At 37.0% G+C, this 17,973-nt stretch overlaps 1 pseudogene; it reads left to right on the forward strand.

Moving 5' to 3' along the window:
* Window positions 1–16,976, forward strand: part of LOC103249736 — a 21,821-nt pseudogene extending 4,845 nt beyond the window's left edge.
* The last annotated feature ends 997 nt before the right edge of the window (window positions 16,977–17,973 follow it).

Consider the following 17,973-nt stretch of genomic DNA (forward strand, 5'->3'; position numbering starts at 1 on the left):
ATGGACATCTTCACAATGTTGATTCTTTCAATCCATGAGCATGGGATATTTTTCCACTTGCTTGTGTCATCTTTGATTTCTTTGAGCAGCGTTTTGCAGTTTTCATTGTAAAGGTCTTTCACGTTTCTGGTTAGGAAGATACCAAGGTATTTCATTTCATTTTTTTGTGGCTATTATGAATGGAATTGTGCTTTTAATTTGGGTTTCTGTTTGTTTATTATTGGTGTAAAGAAATGCAATTTTCTTTTGCACATTTATTTTATATCCTGAGACTTTGCCAAAGTCCTTTATCAGTGTAAGGAGGTTTTTGACAGATTCTCTAGGGTTTTCAAGGTACACAATCATGTCATCTGCAAAGAGAGATAACTTGACTTCCTCTTTTCCTATTTGGATACCCCTCATTGCCTTCTCTTCTCTGATTGCTCTAGACAGGACTTCCAATACTATATTGAACAGGAGGGGTGAGAGTGGGCATCCTTGTCTTGTTCCAGTTTTCAGGGGAAATGGTTCTAATTTTTGTCCATTTAGGAGTATGCTGGTTGTGGGTTTCTTGTAGATGGCTTTTACTATTTTGAGGTATGTTCCATGTATGTCTAGATGTTTGAGGGTTTTTATCAAGAAGGGGTGCTGGGTTTTATCAAAAGCTTTTCTGCATCTAATGATATAATCATGTGGTATTTGTTTTGACATCTGTTGATGTATTTAATTATATTTACGGTTTTATGAATGCTGACCCAGTCTTGCATCCCAGGGATGAAGCCTACTTGGTCATGATGGATGATTTTTGAGATGTGTTGTTAAATCCGGTTTGCTAGGATCTTGTTGAGAATTTTAGCATCTGTGTACATCAAAGATATTGGTCTGTAGTTCTCTTTCTTCGTTGGGTCTTTACCTGGCTTGGGTATCAGTGTGATGTTAGCCTCATAAAATGATTTGGGGAGAGTTCCATCTTTCTCAATCACCTGGAATACCTTCAGTAGGAATGGTATCAGCTCCTCCTTAAATGTCTAGTAGAATTGTGCTGGAAAGCCATCTGGTCCAGGGCTTTTTTTTTTTTAGGTAATTTTCTTATTATGTAGTCAATTTCCTTGATTGTTATTGGTCTATTTAGGGTCTCAATTTCTTCTTGTTTCAACCTAGCCAGGTTGTGTGATGTCAGAAAGTCTTCCATTTCCTTAAGGCTTTCAAGTTTGTTTCCATACAAGTGTACATAGTAGTCTCTCATGATCTTTGGTATTTCTTCAGGGTCAGATGTGACTTCATCTTTTGTTTTTCTGATTGTTTTTATTTGGGCTTTTTCTCTTTTTTTCTTGGTCAGTCTAGCTAGGGGATCATCGATCTTGTTTATCCTTTTGAAGATTTCTGTTTCATTGATTTTTTTGTATTATCTTTTTGTCTTCTATGTCCTGAATTTGGAATTTTATTTTGGTGATATGGATTCTTCTGCTGAAATTAGAGTTTTTGTGGTCTTCTTTTCCAGCTTCCTTAGTTGGCTTTTTAGACTGTTAATTTGTGATCCTTCCATTTTCTTCATGTGAATTTGTAGGGATATGAATTCTTCTCTTAGTACAGTTTTCATGGCATCCCAAAGATTTTGATAAGATGTCTCTTCATTTTCATTTGTTTCCAGGTATCTTTTAATCTCTGTTTTGATTTCATTGTTGACCCAGGTGTTGTTTAGTATCATGCTATTTAGTGTCCACGTTTTTGTGGGTTTTGGTGGGACCTAGTTGGTGTTAATGTTTATTTTTATTCCACTGTGGTCCTAGAAGGTGCATGGTAAAATTTTGGCCCTTTTACATTTGCTTATCCTTGATTTGTGGCCAAGTATGTGGTCGATCTTAGTGTACATTCCATGCGGTGATGATTAGAATGTATATTCTCTGGTCGTTGGATGGAGTGTTCTGTAGGTATCAATTAAGTCCATTTGGATAAGAGTCACATTGAGGTTCTGGATCTCAATGCTGATTTTTTGTCCTGATGATCTGTCTAGGGTTGTGAGTGGAATATTGAAGTCCCCAGCTATGATGGTGTTAGAGTTGATAGCTTTTTTGAGTTTACGTAGAAGCTGCTTTATGAAAGTTGGTGTTCCTATGTTGGATGCATATATGTTCAAGATGGATATTTCTTGTTGATGGATTGAACCTTTTATCATTATGTAGTGTCCTCCTGTATCTTTTTAAATTTTTAATAGCTTGAAGCGTATTTTGCCTGAAATTAAGAACATGACTCCTCCTTTCTTTTGTGTTCTGTTTGCCTGAAAATTTGTTTCCCATCCTCTTACTTTGAGTTTGTGAGTGTCCTTTCTAGTGAGGTGAGTCTTTTGAAAGCAATAGATTGTTGCCTGGTGATATTTTATGCATTTTGCTATTCTATGTCTTTTCACTGGTGCATTTAGGCCATTCACATTAGGCTAATTATTGAAATGCAAGAGTTGATCCCTGTCATAAGGTTCTTACAGAGTTGTTGTTCCTGTTTGTTTGTTGTCTTTCTTTTGATTTTGGAGTTGGTTCATGTGTGTTTTTAATCTTTTGCCTGTACTCTTGTGAAGAATGTTGTTGTTGTTTTTTCCTTTTCTTCTGTGTTCAGTACTTTCTTAAGTGTTTCTTGTAGAGGTGGTCTGGCAGCAGCATAGGTTCTTAGGGATTGGATATCTGGAAAAGATTTTAATTCTCCCTCACTAATGAAGTTTAGCTAGGCTGGGTAGGTTGCTCTTGGTTGAAATTGTTTATCATTTAGAACTTTGAAGATAGGGCTCCAGGCTCTTCTAGCCTGGAGGGTTTCTGTACATAAATCTGCTGCTATTCTTACTGGTCTTCCCTGGTAGGTAGTCTGGCCTTTTTCTCTTGCCACCTTTAGGATTTTTTCTCTTATACCTACTTTCCTTAGGCAAATTATTACGTGTTTGGGAGTTGGTCTTCTCATTTGTTGTCTTGCAGGGGTTCTCTGAATCTCTTGTGCTTGAATTTTTGCATCACTGATGAGATGAGGGAAATTTTCTTGAATGATTTCATAAAATGTTTGTTCCAGTGTGATCTCTCACTCTCTCTGTGCCTCAGAAAGGCCAATTACTTTTAGATTTGGTCTCTTGAAGTAATCATTCATCTTCTGAAGGTTTTGTTTTGTCTTTTTAATCTTCTTTTCTGTTTTTGACAGTTTGGGCTAGTTCTGTATTTTGGTCTTCAAGTTCTGAGATTCTTCTGCTTGGCTAATTCTGCTTTCCATGCTTATTAGTTTGTTATTTATTTCCATCACAGTATTCTTTACTGCTTTTATTTCTGTCATCAGCTCCTTCCTATTTTTCTTGTCTCTTCAATTTTTAAATTCTCTCTATTAATGTCTTGATGTCTGGGTTTGTTGCTTGTGACCAGTCATTCTGGGAATTTTCATCATTTGTGTTCCGAAGTCTGTTTTCTCAGTGTCCGACCTCCCAGGGATCCATGTGAGCCCTATATTCTTCTTTTGGTTTTTCTTCATTTGTGCAGACTTTTCCTCCCTACTTTTCCCTTCCCTCCACTTCACTGTCTTCTTAATTCTGTTATTCAGGAGTGGAGGGGTTGCTTTTACTTGTTATTGTTCAATCTCCTATTCTTCCTAATGTATTTCCTCTTGCTTTGTTCAGTTCTGGAGTTGGACTGTAGGTTGAGGGCAGTCCTTTGTGTAGTTTTGGGAATTTAATTAAAGGGGGAGCTGTGATTCAAAATCTCTCTGCAGATCCAAGTATCTGTCAACAGGTGTATGGATAGTCTGAAACCCACTTCTCTTGGAGACTGTTCCCTTTGCCTTGGAGTCTGTTCATGCAGTGCAGTTGTAGGTTTACTCCCTGAAAGCAAAATGAGGTTAACAGAGGGAAGAGAATGGAGCAGGCAGTGGGGGGAGGAGTGGGGTGGAGAGAGAGAGGAGTGAGAGGGAAAACAGATGAGTGTACTAACTGGTAAGTTAAAAGAGACATATAGACTGAAACAAATATAAATAAAAATAATAACCACGACTGAAAACTAGACAACAACCATATAAAGAGCAAAAACATACAATGATGCTAATGTACATGCTGACCAAGGAATAGCACTCCTTATTGGTGTGCTATTCCTCTATACAAAGATGGGGTTTACAGAGAAATAAGAAAAAAGGAAAAATGGAAAAAAAGGGGGGGAGGGAAGGGATAGATTAAAGTCAGTAGACTAACAGAACCAACCAAGCACACTCTGAGTCTTTTCCTTTAAGTCCAGTGTCTTTTCAGGTCTGATTTCTTACTGTCTTTGCAGGCTGGTAGAATTGTTCACAGTTACGGTCTGTTGCCCCTGGCCTGCTGTGAAGAACAGTTCAAATATGGGCCCCCTTCCCAGTCCATTACTATCAGGCTTTGTCTATTTATCAAGAGGGAAGAGCCTCTGTCATTTCCGTTTTGATGTTGTTATCTTGGATCCCCAGCAGGTGGTGCTATCTCACCGCTGCAGTCCAGAGGGGAGTGAGGCGGTTATGGATCCGCGACCAGCGGTGGCAACTTCCCTGTACATGGGGGGAGTTCCAAAGCCTGGTTCCAGGCAAGGGGCGTGGCGTGGCAGTGGGAGCAGCAGCCGGGCAGCAGCGATCTCAGCAGATCCTGCTTGCGAGGGCTTCGTGGTCTGAAGTCGTGGGTTGCCTCAGGCATGGGTGGGCAGTGACCGCAGCAGCAGCATCCGTGACTGTGGGAGCAGCCCAGACTGCCATGACGTCTGAGTAGTGACGGTGGTGGCGGCTGAGCTCCCTGTGAAGAGCAGGCTGCGGAAGATGGGAGCTGCAGCCCTTGGGAGAGAGCTAGGGTCTTTATGGGTGTTCTCTTTCACAGAGGTTCTCACAGACCATGCTTCCCTGTCACTATATTGCCGGAAGCCTTCCAAAACTCTTAACATTTTTTTAAAGCATATGTAATGGATGTTTGAATGTAAATCGAACTTATGTTTTCCACTAGATTGTGTGGTTATATATTTTTTGTCTTTAAAATTTTTCAGTCTTGTTCCAAAAGATAAAGTACTGACTAAACACTCAAAAAAAAAATCTAGTAGTAATTAGGAGTTTATGTAGCCTACATTTGTAGTGGGCAAACCTAGTACAAAGTGTTATATTCCTTTTAAAACTCGGATGGAGTCTGCCAGTTTTTTATTTCTTTCCCAACTATCTCTTCAGTATCTCTTCATATTTGGACACAGATTCTTACACCTTTCACTTTCTCTCTTCCTGGAGCATAATCCCTAATATACTAGAGATGGCTAGTAGCTAAATACGTGAGCACAATATCTCAGAATTCTAATTTCCCCGAGCTTAATGTGGTAAAGTATAGCATGTCATCACAATATTTCTTAAATTAAAAAAGAACACCAGCCCAATTGGGCTTGTCTTTGCTTATTTTGAGACGCTGTAACAGAATATCACAGATTGTATAATTTGTAAACAATGGAAATTTACTTCTTACAGTTCTGAAGGTTGTGAATTTCAAGATCAAAATATTGAAAAGTTAGGGCTAAGACACTCTGCATCTAAGATGACTTCTTGAATGATACAGTCTCTAAGGGGAGAAACACCATGTTCTTACATGGCGAAAAGGAGAAGAAAGCAAACTCACTCCCACAAACCATTTTTATAGTGCCATTAATCCACTCACGAGGGCATAACCTTCATAACCAAAGAAACCTACTAAAAGGCCCAACTTGTCAACGTTGCATTGGGAATTAAGTTTCCAACACATGAATTTTGGAGGACACATTCAGACCATAGCAGTTTCCCCAAATAATTGTGTTCTGAATAATGGCTATATTAGACCATAGGATTTATCAATCAGCTCTTACTATTTCTTTATATGATGGTAACAGTAGTGATCATTTATTGAACATTTATTATTTACCTAGCACTGGATTACATGAACTATCTCAATAAATCCTAACAATCACCTGAATACAATAATATTATTGTCTTAATCTGAATAAAGAAACTGAGATATGACTTTGCATAAGGTCACATAGAACATTGAAATACAGAATTTAACTTGGTCAGTTTGTCTCTAAAGCCTGTACTCAATGACACAAACGTCAAACTACAGTAAAAATTCAGCAATATGCAAAAATTGAAAAATACATTATTTAAAACTAAGGAGTCAAAAATAAACCACAAAATTAAAAATAATTTGAGATAAATGAAAAGGAAAACACAACATACAAAAACTTATGACATACAGCAAAAGCAGAGCTCAGAGTGGTATTTATATCAGTCAACACCTACACTTAAAAAATTCCAAGTTAATAACCTAATTTTATATCTTAAGAATCTAGAAAAAAAAGAAAGAAAACAATAAATATTAGAGATAAACAAAATAGAAAATAATGAAATGGAAAAATTTCCAGAAACCCATGAGCCACCAAAACTGTCTCAAGAAGAAACAGAAAATGTAAAAAAAACTATAAAAAGTACAGAGTAACTTTTACTTTTCGTAAATATATAGGTATACTGTTGTAGGTCAAAAACCTATAACAAGTAATTAAAACTCTCACACACAAAAAAAAGAAACAAAACAAAACACTTCACTGGTGAGTTACACCAAACACTTAAAAAAGAATTAATATCAATTCTTCTCAAACTATTACATAAATAGAAGAGATAAGAACACTTTAGAATTGATTCTATGAGTCCAGCATTACTCTGATACCAAAACCAAGCAAAGATATCACAATAAAAACAAAACCAAAAAACCCAAAAAACAAAAAAAAAATGACACCAGTAGGTCTAATAATTGTAGATGCATAAATTATGCAAAAGTACCACCAAACCAAATTTAGCAGCATATTAAAATACTTATACATCATGTCTGAGAGTAGTTTACACCAACAATGCAAACATACATTGACATACAACAAAAATCAATCAATAAAAAACATCATAATAGAATGAAGGGGGAAAAAACACATGATCGTCTCAACTGATGCAGAAAAACATTTGACAAAATTCAACACCATTTGAAGATAAAAAAACACTAAATAAATTAGGTATCCAAGGAAACTTCTTCAACATGATAAAGGTTATATATGAATAGCACACAGGTAACATCATAATCAGTGGTGAAAGACTGAAAGTTTTTTCACTAAGATCAGAAACAAGAGAAGGATGCCTGCTTTCATCACTTCTACTCACTGTATTAAAGGTCTAGCCAGAGCAATTAAGTGGGGGAAAAAGTGTCAAATTGGAATAAATAAGTAAAACAATCTCTATCTGTAGAGGCCAAGAGCCTATAAATGATGTGGGAATCCCCCCCCATAGAATTATTTTTTTGGAGGGCAGGCCCCTTGTAATATGGGCGTCTCTGCTAATTAAGTGTTCTAGAAACCCATGGGCATCAGCATTTCAACTAATGTTGTTGTGAGAGACTGCATTCAGCTTTGCTGAATTTTTTTTTCGTTTAGATTCTTTCAATGCCTTTGCTCATTTCATGATGGGTGATCTATGAGCACAACTGCCCACACCATCCTGAGTGTTCAGGAGTTTTTGATAGAAAATGGCACGAATGAGTCCCTTGTCTCACCCTCCATATTTATCTGATCTGACCCCAAGTGATATTTTTTTTGTTTTCCCAGATGAAAAAAGTCCTAAAAGAAAAACGTTTTGCTGATATGGAAGAGGTGAAACAAAAAAGCACTAAAAGACATTAAAATTGATTAGCTCAAAAACTCTTCTGAGCAGTGGAAAAAGTATCTAATTAGGTATATTGCACCAGAGTACTATGAAAGTGACTGAAATTTAAACATGTAAGAATAAATATACAATTTTTTTCTTTTTCTTTTCAAAGATGTGGGATACTATTCAGAGTTAGGTAAACAAATGTTCATTATGCAGGTACCCTTGTTGAAGACGTGTGCCCCCTTCTCCCCTGGCAGATGCCCACTACTGCGAATCCTGCATCCTCCCCAGGATTGATGGTAGTTTCCTGCTACCATCAATCCTTTTCTTATAGTATTATGATAATTGCTCAAGGTCCACTTATGAGTGAGAACATATGATACTCAGTTCTTTGTTTCTGTGATAGATCACTCAGTAATATAGACTTAAGTCTATCCAAGTTGCTGTGAAGCTCATAATTTTGTCTTTCCTTATGGCTGTGTAATATTCCACCATATATATGTACATTTTAAAAATCCAGTCCTCTTTCGGTGGGCAGCATGGTTGGTTCCATATTTTTGTTATTGTGAACAATGCTGCAATAAACATGCTTGTGCAGGTATCTTGTTCACAGAGTGATTTGAGTTCCTCTGGGTATATTCCCAGTAGGGGGATTGTGGGGTTGATTTTTAGATATTTTAGGAATCACCAAACTGTTTTCCGCAGAGGTTGTATTTGTTTACAGTCCCACAAACAGTGTAGAAGTCTTCCCTTTTCCCCACATCCTCTCCAGCATCTGTTGTTTTTTCAGTTACTGATGATGACCATCCTGATGGGAGTCAGGAGGTATCTCAGTGTAGTTTTAATTTGCATTTCTTTGATGACTAGTGAGGCTGAGAACTTTTTCATGTATCTGTTGGCAAGCAGGTACTCTTTCAAGTGCCAGGGAGAAGAGATACAATATATAGTGGTCCAGAAGATGACATTTGAACAAAAATTTGAAAGACATGAAAGAAAGACATGAAGGAAAGAACCATGAGAATGTCTGGAGGAAAAGCATTCCCAGGAAGAAGAAACATCCAGTGCAAAGGCCCAGTGGTGGGAGCAAGTTTCACATATCTGAGGAATGTCAAGGAGGACCAGGTAATTAGAAAGGAGTGAAAGAAGGGGAGGTTGAAAAGCAATAAGGACACAGAGAAAATAAAGACCAGAAAATGGAAGGCAGTAAAGGCCAGTCTAAGTACTTTGTTTGAATTATCAATTATTTGGAAAACTAGCAGGATAAGTTAAATTTGGGCTTAGACCACGTGTTATACACTTTTTAGTTTAAAAACGCAATTTGGTGCAATTTATAATTTAAAAACAAGCCAAACAACACATAAGTGGACAAAGAAAAAGCCAACAATCTCCTCCTTTCTGTACGTCCTTCCCACTCTTTCCACCCAAATACCCACCACCACATGCCTGGAAACAGATAATACACAATTTTTAAAAATAAATAAACTCCAGGTTTTTTGGGTCCCCTCTCATATAGATTATTCTAAAGAATGACACAAAAACCTCTACTATCACTAGTGAACCAATTCAACAAAGTTGCAGAATATAAGATAAGCACAGAGCAACCAGTTTTATTTCTATAAACTAGTAATGAACAATCCAAAAAGGAAATATGCAAAAATTTTTATTTACGATAGTATTTAAAAGAATAAAATGCTTAATTCCAAGTTGTTTTTGTTGTTGCTTTTTTTCCAAAATGGAAGAGTTAATTCCAACCTTCATATGGAGTTGCAAGGGAACCAAAACAATCTTTAAAAATAACAAAGTTGGGAGACTCACACTTACCAATTTCAAAACTTACTATAAAACTACAGTAATCAAACCATGCGGAACTGGCATAAGAACAGATATAAAGGTAAATAAAATGGAATGAGAATCCAGAAATAAACCCATTAATTTATGACCAAGTTATATTCCATAAAGTTGCCAAAAGCATTTAATAGAGAATAAATAAAATAAATGAATAAATGATTTAATAATAGTGCTGGGGAAAGCCGGGCTAGGTGGCTCAGCCCGTAATCCCGCGCCTTTGGGAGGCTGAGGTGAGTGGATTGCCTGAGCCCATGGGTTCGAGACCTGCCTGGGCAGCAAGACCTCATCTCTACAATAAATCAAAAAATCAGCCGGGCGTGGTAGCGCATTTTTGTAATTCTGGCTACTTGGAAGGCTGAGGCGGAAGGATCGCCGGAGCCCAGCAGGTCGAGGCTGAGGTGGCCGGGAGCGGCCACTGCACTCCAGTTTGGGCGACAGAGTGAGTCTCCAACTCAAAAAAAAAAAAAAATTAGTGCTGGGAAATAAGATATCCACATGCAAAGGAATAAAGTTGGAATCTTATCTCACAATAGAAACAAATAAGGCAAAATGATTAAAAGACTTTATACTTAAGTCTAAAGCTAAAATCACATTTTTATAATATACAAAAAAGATACAGGGGTCAATCTTCATTAAAGATTTTTTAAAAAGTATGACTCAAAATCACAAGTAGCAAAAAATATGTAAATTGAACTTCATCAAAATATAAAATATTTTGTGCATAAAAAAACACTGTCAAGAGAATAAAAAGACAACTCACAGAACTGGAGTAAGCTTTTGAATCATATATCTGATAAAGATCTAGTTTTCAGAATATATTTTAAAAACTCTTAAAATTTAACAAGAAAAACATAAAAAGTTCATCAAAAAATGGACAAAGGACTTGAATAGACACTTCTCCAAAGTAGGTATACAAATGGCCAACAGGCAACATGAAAAAATGCTAAATGTCATTTATTATTAGGGAAATACATATCAAAACCACAAGATACAACTTCAGTCCGTTGGGTGGTCATAATTTAAAAAATAAAAAGTGCCGAGAATGACTAGTCATCAATGAAATGCAAATTAAAACCACACTGAGATACCACCTAACTCTAGTCAGGAAAGCTATCATCAAGAACTCAAAAAGCAACAGATGCTGGAGAGGATGTGGGGAAAAGAAAATAGTTTTACAATGTTGGTGGGAGTGTAAACTAATACAACCTCTGTGGAAAACAGTTTGGCGATTTCTAAAAGTTCTAAAAATTGACCTTCCATATGACCCCACAATCCCCCTACTGGGAATATACCCAGAGGAACTCAAATCACTCTATGAAAAAAATACCTGCATATGTATGTTTAATGCAGCATTGTTCACAATAGCAAAAACATGAAACCAACTGTGTTGCCCTTTGAAAAAGGACTGGCTAAAAAAAATGTGGCACATATACATGATAGAATATCACTCAGCCATAAAGAAGGACAAATTATGAACTTCACAGCAACTTGGATGAACTTAGAGTCTATAATACTGAGAAATCTATCACAGAAACAAAGAACTGCGTATCACATTCTTACTCATAAGCGGACCTCGAAAAATTATCGTAATACTACAAGAAAAGGATTGGCAGAAGTGGGAAACTGCTGGCGGGGGGTGGGGAGCAGGGGTGGGATTGGCAGTAGTAGAATCTTCTGGAGAAGGGGACACACCTCACAAGGGGTACCTGCATACTGAACATTTGTATACCTAGCCCGGAATTGCACACCACTTCTTTAAAAAAAAAAAGTGCTGGCAAGACTGAAGAAATTAGAGTATTTGCATATTGCTGATGAAAAATGTTTAAAAAAAACATTTTGATGGTTCCTAAAAAAGTTAAACATAGAATTATCACATGATCCATCAATTCTACTCCTAGGTATATACCCCAAAACAATTGAAAACAAGTGTTCAAATAAATACTTACACATAAATATTTATAGCTGCACTATTCACAATAGTCAAAAATGGAAACAGTTCAAATTTCCATCAATGTATGAATAGGAAAAACATAAAGTGAATCTATGAAATGGAGTATCATTCTGCTATAGAAGGAATAAAGTATTGATTCATGAAACATTAATATTAAAAGCATTATGCTAAGTGAAAAAAGTAAGACACAAAAAGCCGCATTTTGTATGGATTCCATTTATACAAAATATCCAGAATAGGTAATTCTATAGAACAGAAAGATGATCTCTGGTTTCCAGGGACTGGAAGGACAGGGCAATGAGGAGTGACTACTTAATGATTATGATGTTTCTGAGGGGTGATAAAAAAGGTCTGGGATTAGATACTGTTAATGGTTGCACAATGTTATAAATACGAGTATACTTAATGTCACTGTATTTTACATTTTAAAATTGTTTAAAATAATAAATTTTATGTCATGTGCAGTTTACTATAATAAAAAAAGTACAATAGATTACTTATTTTTTCTGTAGTTTATGGTCATGTCTCCTCTTGTCCTTTACTCCCTATGAGCTGGAATGCCAGAGGTCACTCAAACATCCCATGTTTTTAGCCTCCATACTATACTTATGCAAGTCCGCAAAACCCATAGGCATTATTCTGCAATTAATCTCTTGTGCAAATCTTAGACAAAGATATAGAAAATAATTGCAGGCAAAGTTTAGGAATCTGACTGCTTTTCCTGGGTCTTAGTCTTCTTTTGTTTTCTATTGCCATTTTCTCTGACATTCGAGTATTTTTTCTGATTTCTCTGATACTCAGTTTTCCGTTTATCCCTTTTACTGCTATTCTTTGACTTCCACAGTCTATTCTTCTTGTTGGTTGTTTCCTCACTGACCACAGGCATTTTTTTGAACTCTACTAAGCCTCATCTGACAAATATCCAATAGGTACCATGCTCCAATGCTGACTGAGAATTGAATGAACTAGAACAGCAATAGCAAAAATCACACCTGAAGCCAGGAGGAGAAGCTCTGTCATGGTTCAGCTCTTGAGTTGCAAAGTCAGACTCTCTAGATTTGATCTTGAATTCTGAGGCTTACTTGTTGTGTGACTTATGTAGGCAAATTTCCTAGCCTTCCTATGCTGTGACTTTCTCAATATAAAATATGGATGAGAATAATAAATAATGCCTAATTTCATAAGGTGGTAGAAAGTTTAATACCTTGGCGTAAATGTTAGTTTCTTTCATCGTATGTTTTTCTATTATTGTTTTCCTCATAGGCAGTGGATTTTAACCTTGGCTACACATTGGAATCAACTACTTTAAAAAATCATAATGAACAGGACATGGTGCAGACCAATTAAATAAAAATATCTGGGGGTTGAACCTAGTCATTCGTTTTTTTTTTTTTTTGAAGCACTCAGTAGTTAGGAAAGGGTAAAGGAATGAAAGAAGCAAGAATAATACTTCACACATGTACAAGAGTATTACAAGAGTATTTTCACATTGCAAATACTAAAACCCTGAGTATTATAATTTTTTATGTAAAGAAATTCAGATCTTAATCAGTTAAGTGACTTTTGGGTATACTGACAAAGAGCAAATGTTCAAGTTGAAGATGGAGGTGGGACCAAATTTAATAGCAACATTTGTGAAACACTCTTACAGGTTTAGTAGATTTGGCTTAATGTAAATCAACACTATGTTGTTGCCAAAAAGTGAATGGGATCTTAAATTACTATCATAGAAATAGTGTACTGAATTTAGAAGATCCTCATCTGCTTGTCACCTAAGAAGAAACAGAGGAGTGCAAATAAGATATAAATGTGTCGGAAATCACAGCATTAGAAGCAACAGTAAAAGGAACTGGGATTTGCCAAGTCTATCAACTAAAAATTTTAGCATGAGCACGATCACAGACTTGACAGATATGAGGGGTTGCCAGCCAAAGGAAAACAAATGAGATTTATTTTATTATACCTAACTAGCAGATATGAGACACATTATGTAAAACTACAAAATCTACTTAAGCTTAACCTAAGGAAGAACTTCCCAATAGTGAAGGCTGTTTTAAAGGTAGTGAATTTCAGGGAGCTGATATTACTAAAAAAGGAAGAGTAGGGAATTATAGGGCTCAGTTCTTTCACAAAAACAATTAATACATTTTTCAAAAACTGGCAGAACCAGCAATTGCCGAACTATGGAATCAAGTCAAAAATTTATAACCACTGCACTCCAGCCTGGGCGACAGAGTGAGACTCCAACTCAAAAAAAAAAAAAATTGCAACCAGGAGAAAGGTTAATAAAGAATAGAAGTGGCTGCACTGTGGTAAGAGAGAACTGTGGCATTTCAGATTGTCTGCCTACCATCCTTCAACCTTAGATTGGTGGTGCCTAAGAAGTCAGAAGCCTGCACTCCTGGTGCAGGATGCTAGGGCCAAAGGAAACAATGTGGGCCTGATTCTTAAAAATCATGACGAACTGTTTTTGTTTGTCTAGTGGAAACCTAAAAGACTACTATAAAGAGTTGCCTTTGTTTCATCTGACTCAGTTTTCCCAGAACTGGGGTATTTTCCTAGGCAGCATTTGCAGAAAGTACTTAAAAGCAAAAGTACTAGCCACATTAGAGTAGGACTTCAGGAGAAATAATAGGCAGAGCAACAATTTTAGGAAAGAAATTGGAAAAAGACGTATTTGGGATAATATGGATTTTTAAAATGTCTGTGCATATTGAGAAATCATGAAAGTTACAGGTTGTTCAGAGTTGGGCACCTGTTCACAAAAGGCCTGGGAAATCTCCATCTTTCACCTCTGACTGAACTTTGGGCCCAGGCATGTATAAAGTGAAGGTTAAAGTTAAGTTGTAAATGGACTGGCTAGGTAGTAAACACAGAACCATTCCACAGAGACTAGAAAAGTAGTTTTTTCTTACTTTTTTCGTTTTTTCTCCAGACATTTAAGAAAATTCTGTGAAGATATTAATTGACAAGCCAAAGAAACACATATTTCAGTGGCCACACATGACATAGAATAAAGAACGTATGGGAAAATTTTAAAAGCCATCCTCATGACCAGAAAAAATGCACACTGAGAAAAGTCCAGAGAAGGCCTTAAACTTTCACTTTGCACTGATCTTTGGCTCAGAGAAAGTATAGTCAGTGAAGGATTGCTCCAGGACAGACCTTGTGTGCAAAGACTGGGAACAGTGGATATTCTCTTTTTTAGTGTGTTCTTGGTGTGTGTGCATGTGCACATAGTTTTATTTGCTTATCTGTTTCAGTTTGTAGCATTCAAAGGAATATCTGTCAAAAGATTACGTGAACATGATCTAAAAACAAGTCTCAAAACAGACTACTACAGCCGTAAATAATTAAAAGCAAACAATTAAAAACAATAAACTAGTCCTCTTTTGATGGACAGCAAGGTTGGTTCCATGATCTAGCTATTGTGAACAATGCTGCGATAAACATACATGTGCAGGTATCTTTTTTATAGAGTGATTTGAGTCCTTCAGGGTATATTTCCAGTAGGGGGATTGCGAGGTCATATGGAAGGTTGATTTTTAGAGCTTTTAGGAATCGCCACACTGATTTCCACAGAGGTTGCACTAGTTTACACTCCCACCAACAGTGTAGAAGTGTTCCCTTTTCACTACATCCTCTCCAGCATCTATTATTTTTTGTTATTGATAATGGCCATTCTGACTACACAATGGAATATTACACAACCGTAAAAAAGAACAAAATCATGAATTTCGCAGCAACCTGGATGGAATTAGCATTTATAATACTGAGTGATCTCTCACAGAAACAAAGATCTGAGTATCACATGTTCTCGCTCACAAGTGGACATTGAACAACTATCGTAATACTATAAGAAAAGGACTGACAGTGGCAGAAAACTATGGGGGGGGCAGGGAGGAGAAGGCAGGTGGGATTAACGGTAGTCAATATCTGTCTGGGGACGGGGGGCACACCTCATCAACAAGGGTACCTGCACAATGCATATTTGTATACCTAACCCTTAACTGTACCCCACAATTTTAAAATAAAAAATAAGTAGTAAAAAAACCCTATTAACTAAACTAGTAAAAACAAATAGAAAATCATAAGAAAGAGGGGAATCTGATTTCCAGAATTACCACAAGCAAGGTAACAGAAAAACATGACTTATTAAAAGGAATAATATAAACTGACAGAACACTTTTTGAGGAAGCCCACCCTTGCACTTACTAAACAAGGATGTTAAAACAACTGCCTTTAAAATATTTAATGATACATGATTGTACATATTTATTGGGTATAATATGATGTTTCAATACATGTATACATTGTGTAATGATCAATTTACAGTAATTAGTCAATAAGGTATTATATATCTCAAAATAGCTAGCAGAGTGGATTTTTTATGTTCTCAACAAAAAGAAATGATAAGTATTTGAGATGATAGATAAAACAAGTGTCTTAAATATGTTCAAAGTGATATGGGGACTCCCTTTCTCTGCAGAATCACCACGGCAGTTGGACCCTATACACATATCCTGAAAATTGGAGGGCTCAGATTCACATGCTCTCCGTACCACCCCACTTCCATTTTGACTAAAGTAACTGCACCCCTGAATTTCTCTGCAAATTTCCTGACAGCAAGTTTCCAGCATTTGAGGGTGATGATGGATTCCGTGTGTTTGTGAGCAATGAGGAGCATACTCCAAAGGCAGTGGCCCAAGTGGTGCAGTAGGTGAGCTTGCTGATAGCGACACAGTGTGCCCAGCCAGTACCTGGGTATTCTCCACTTTGGACATCATGCATCATAAAAAACAGGCCACCGAGAATGCAAAGGAGGAATTGAGGCAAATTTTGGGGCTGCTGGATGCTCACTTGAAGATGAGGACTTTTCTGGTAGGCGAACTAGTGACACTGTTTGACTTCACAGTTGTCCGCACCCTCTTGTGGTTCTATAAGCAGGTCCTGGAGTCTTCTTTCCTCCAGGCCTTTCCAATACCAACCACTGGTTCCTACCTGCTTATCCAGTGTCAGTTCCGTGAGGCCTTGTGGGAAATGAAACTCTGTGAGAAGATGACTGCTTGATTCTAAAAAGTTTGCAAAGGGCCAGCCTAAAAAAGGCACCTCATGGAAAGAGAAGGGTTCACGGGAAGAGAAGCAGAAGGTCCAGGACGAGTGGAAGGAGGAGAAAAAGGTGGCTTCTCCTGCTCCCGAGGAAGAGGAGCAGGCCCTGGCTACTGAGCCCAAGGCCAAGGACCCCTTTGCTCACCTGCCCAAGAGTACCTTTGTGTTGGATGAATTTAAGCACAAGTACTCCAATGAGGACACACTCTCTGGGGCGCTGTCATATTTTTGGGAGTATTTTGATAAGGATGGCTAGTCTCCATGGTATTCTGAGCACCACTTCCCTAAAGAGCTCACCCAGACCTTTATGAGTTGCAACCTCATCACTGGATGGTTCCAGTGATTGGACAAGCTGAGGAAGAATGCCTTTACCAGTGTTATCCACTGTGGAACCAACAATAGCAGCTCCATTTCTGGAGTCTGGGTCTTCACAGCAATTTGGATGAACTTAGAGTCTATAATATTCAGTGATCTATCACAGAAACAAAGAACTGAGTATCATATGCTCTCATTCATAAGCGGACCCTGAACAATTATCATAATACTATAAGACAGGGATTGGCAGTAGTGGGAAACTGCCAGAGTGGAGGAGAGGGCACATAATATCAATAAGGATACCTGTTCTCAAACCAGGCAAAGTGGGGACCAAACGGAGGCCCAAACTTAACCTGTACAATGACTACTTGTATACCTAATCCTGAATTGTACCTCATATCTTTAAAAGTCAATGCAAAAAAAAGGAAAAAAGAAAAAAAAACAGAAAAAGAAGAGCAAGCTAAATACAAAATTATAAGAAAAGAAATAATAAGTACTATGGTGAAGAGATATAAAATATATTTTAAAAAATCAGTAAAAATAACCAACAGAAGCAAAGGTTTCCTTTTTTAAAAGATTAAAAACTTGACAAAATTTTGGGTATACTGACCAAGAAAAAAAAGACTCAAATGATTAAAGTCAGAAATAAAAGTGGAGATACTGTTATCAACCATACAGAAATAAACAAGATTAAAAAAATACTATGAACAATTGTATAACATATTAGACAACAAACAAATAGGACAAATTCCTTAAAACACACAAAACTCCAAAACTGACACAAGAAATAGAAAATTTGAACAGAACTTCAGCAAGAAGGTGAATCATTAATTAAAATATTTAAAACAAAGAAAAGCATGGACTAGGACCACTACCTATCACAATACACAAAAATCAACTCTAAATGGAACAAAGACCTAAACGTAAAACCTCAAACCATAAGAATCTTAGAAAATGCAGGAGAAACCAATATGGGAATCAGAATAGGCAAACAATTCCTAATCAAAATCCCAAAAGCCAATGCCATAAGGGATAAGATAGACAAGTGGGATCTCATCAAACTGAAAGGCTTCTGCAAAGCAAAGGAAATAATCAAGAGAGTGGGG

This window comes from Carlito syrichta, unplaced genomic scaffold (assembly GCF_000164805.1).
Source record: "Carlito syrichta isolate Samal-C Ts95f unplaced genomic scaffold, Tarsius_syrichta-2.0.1 Scaffold123370, whole genome shotgun sequence".
Classification (NCBI taxonomy): Eukaryota; Metazoa; Chordata; class Mammalia; order Primates; family Tarsiidae; genus Carlito; species Carlito syrichta.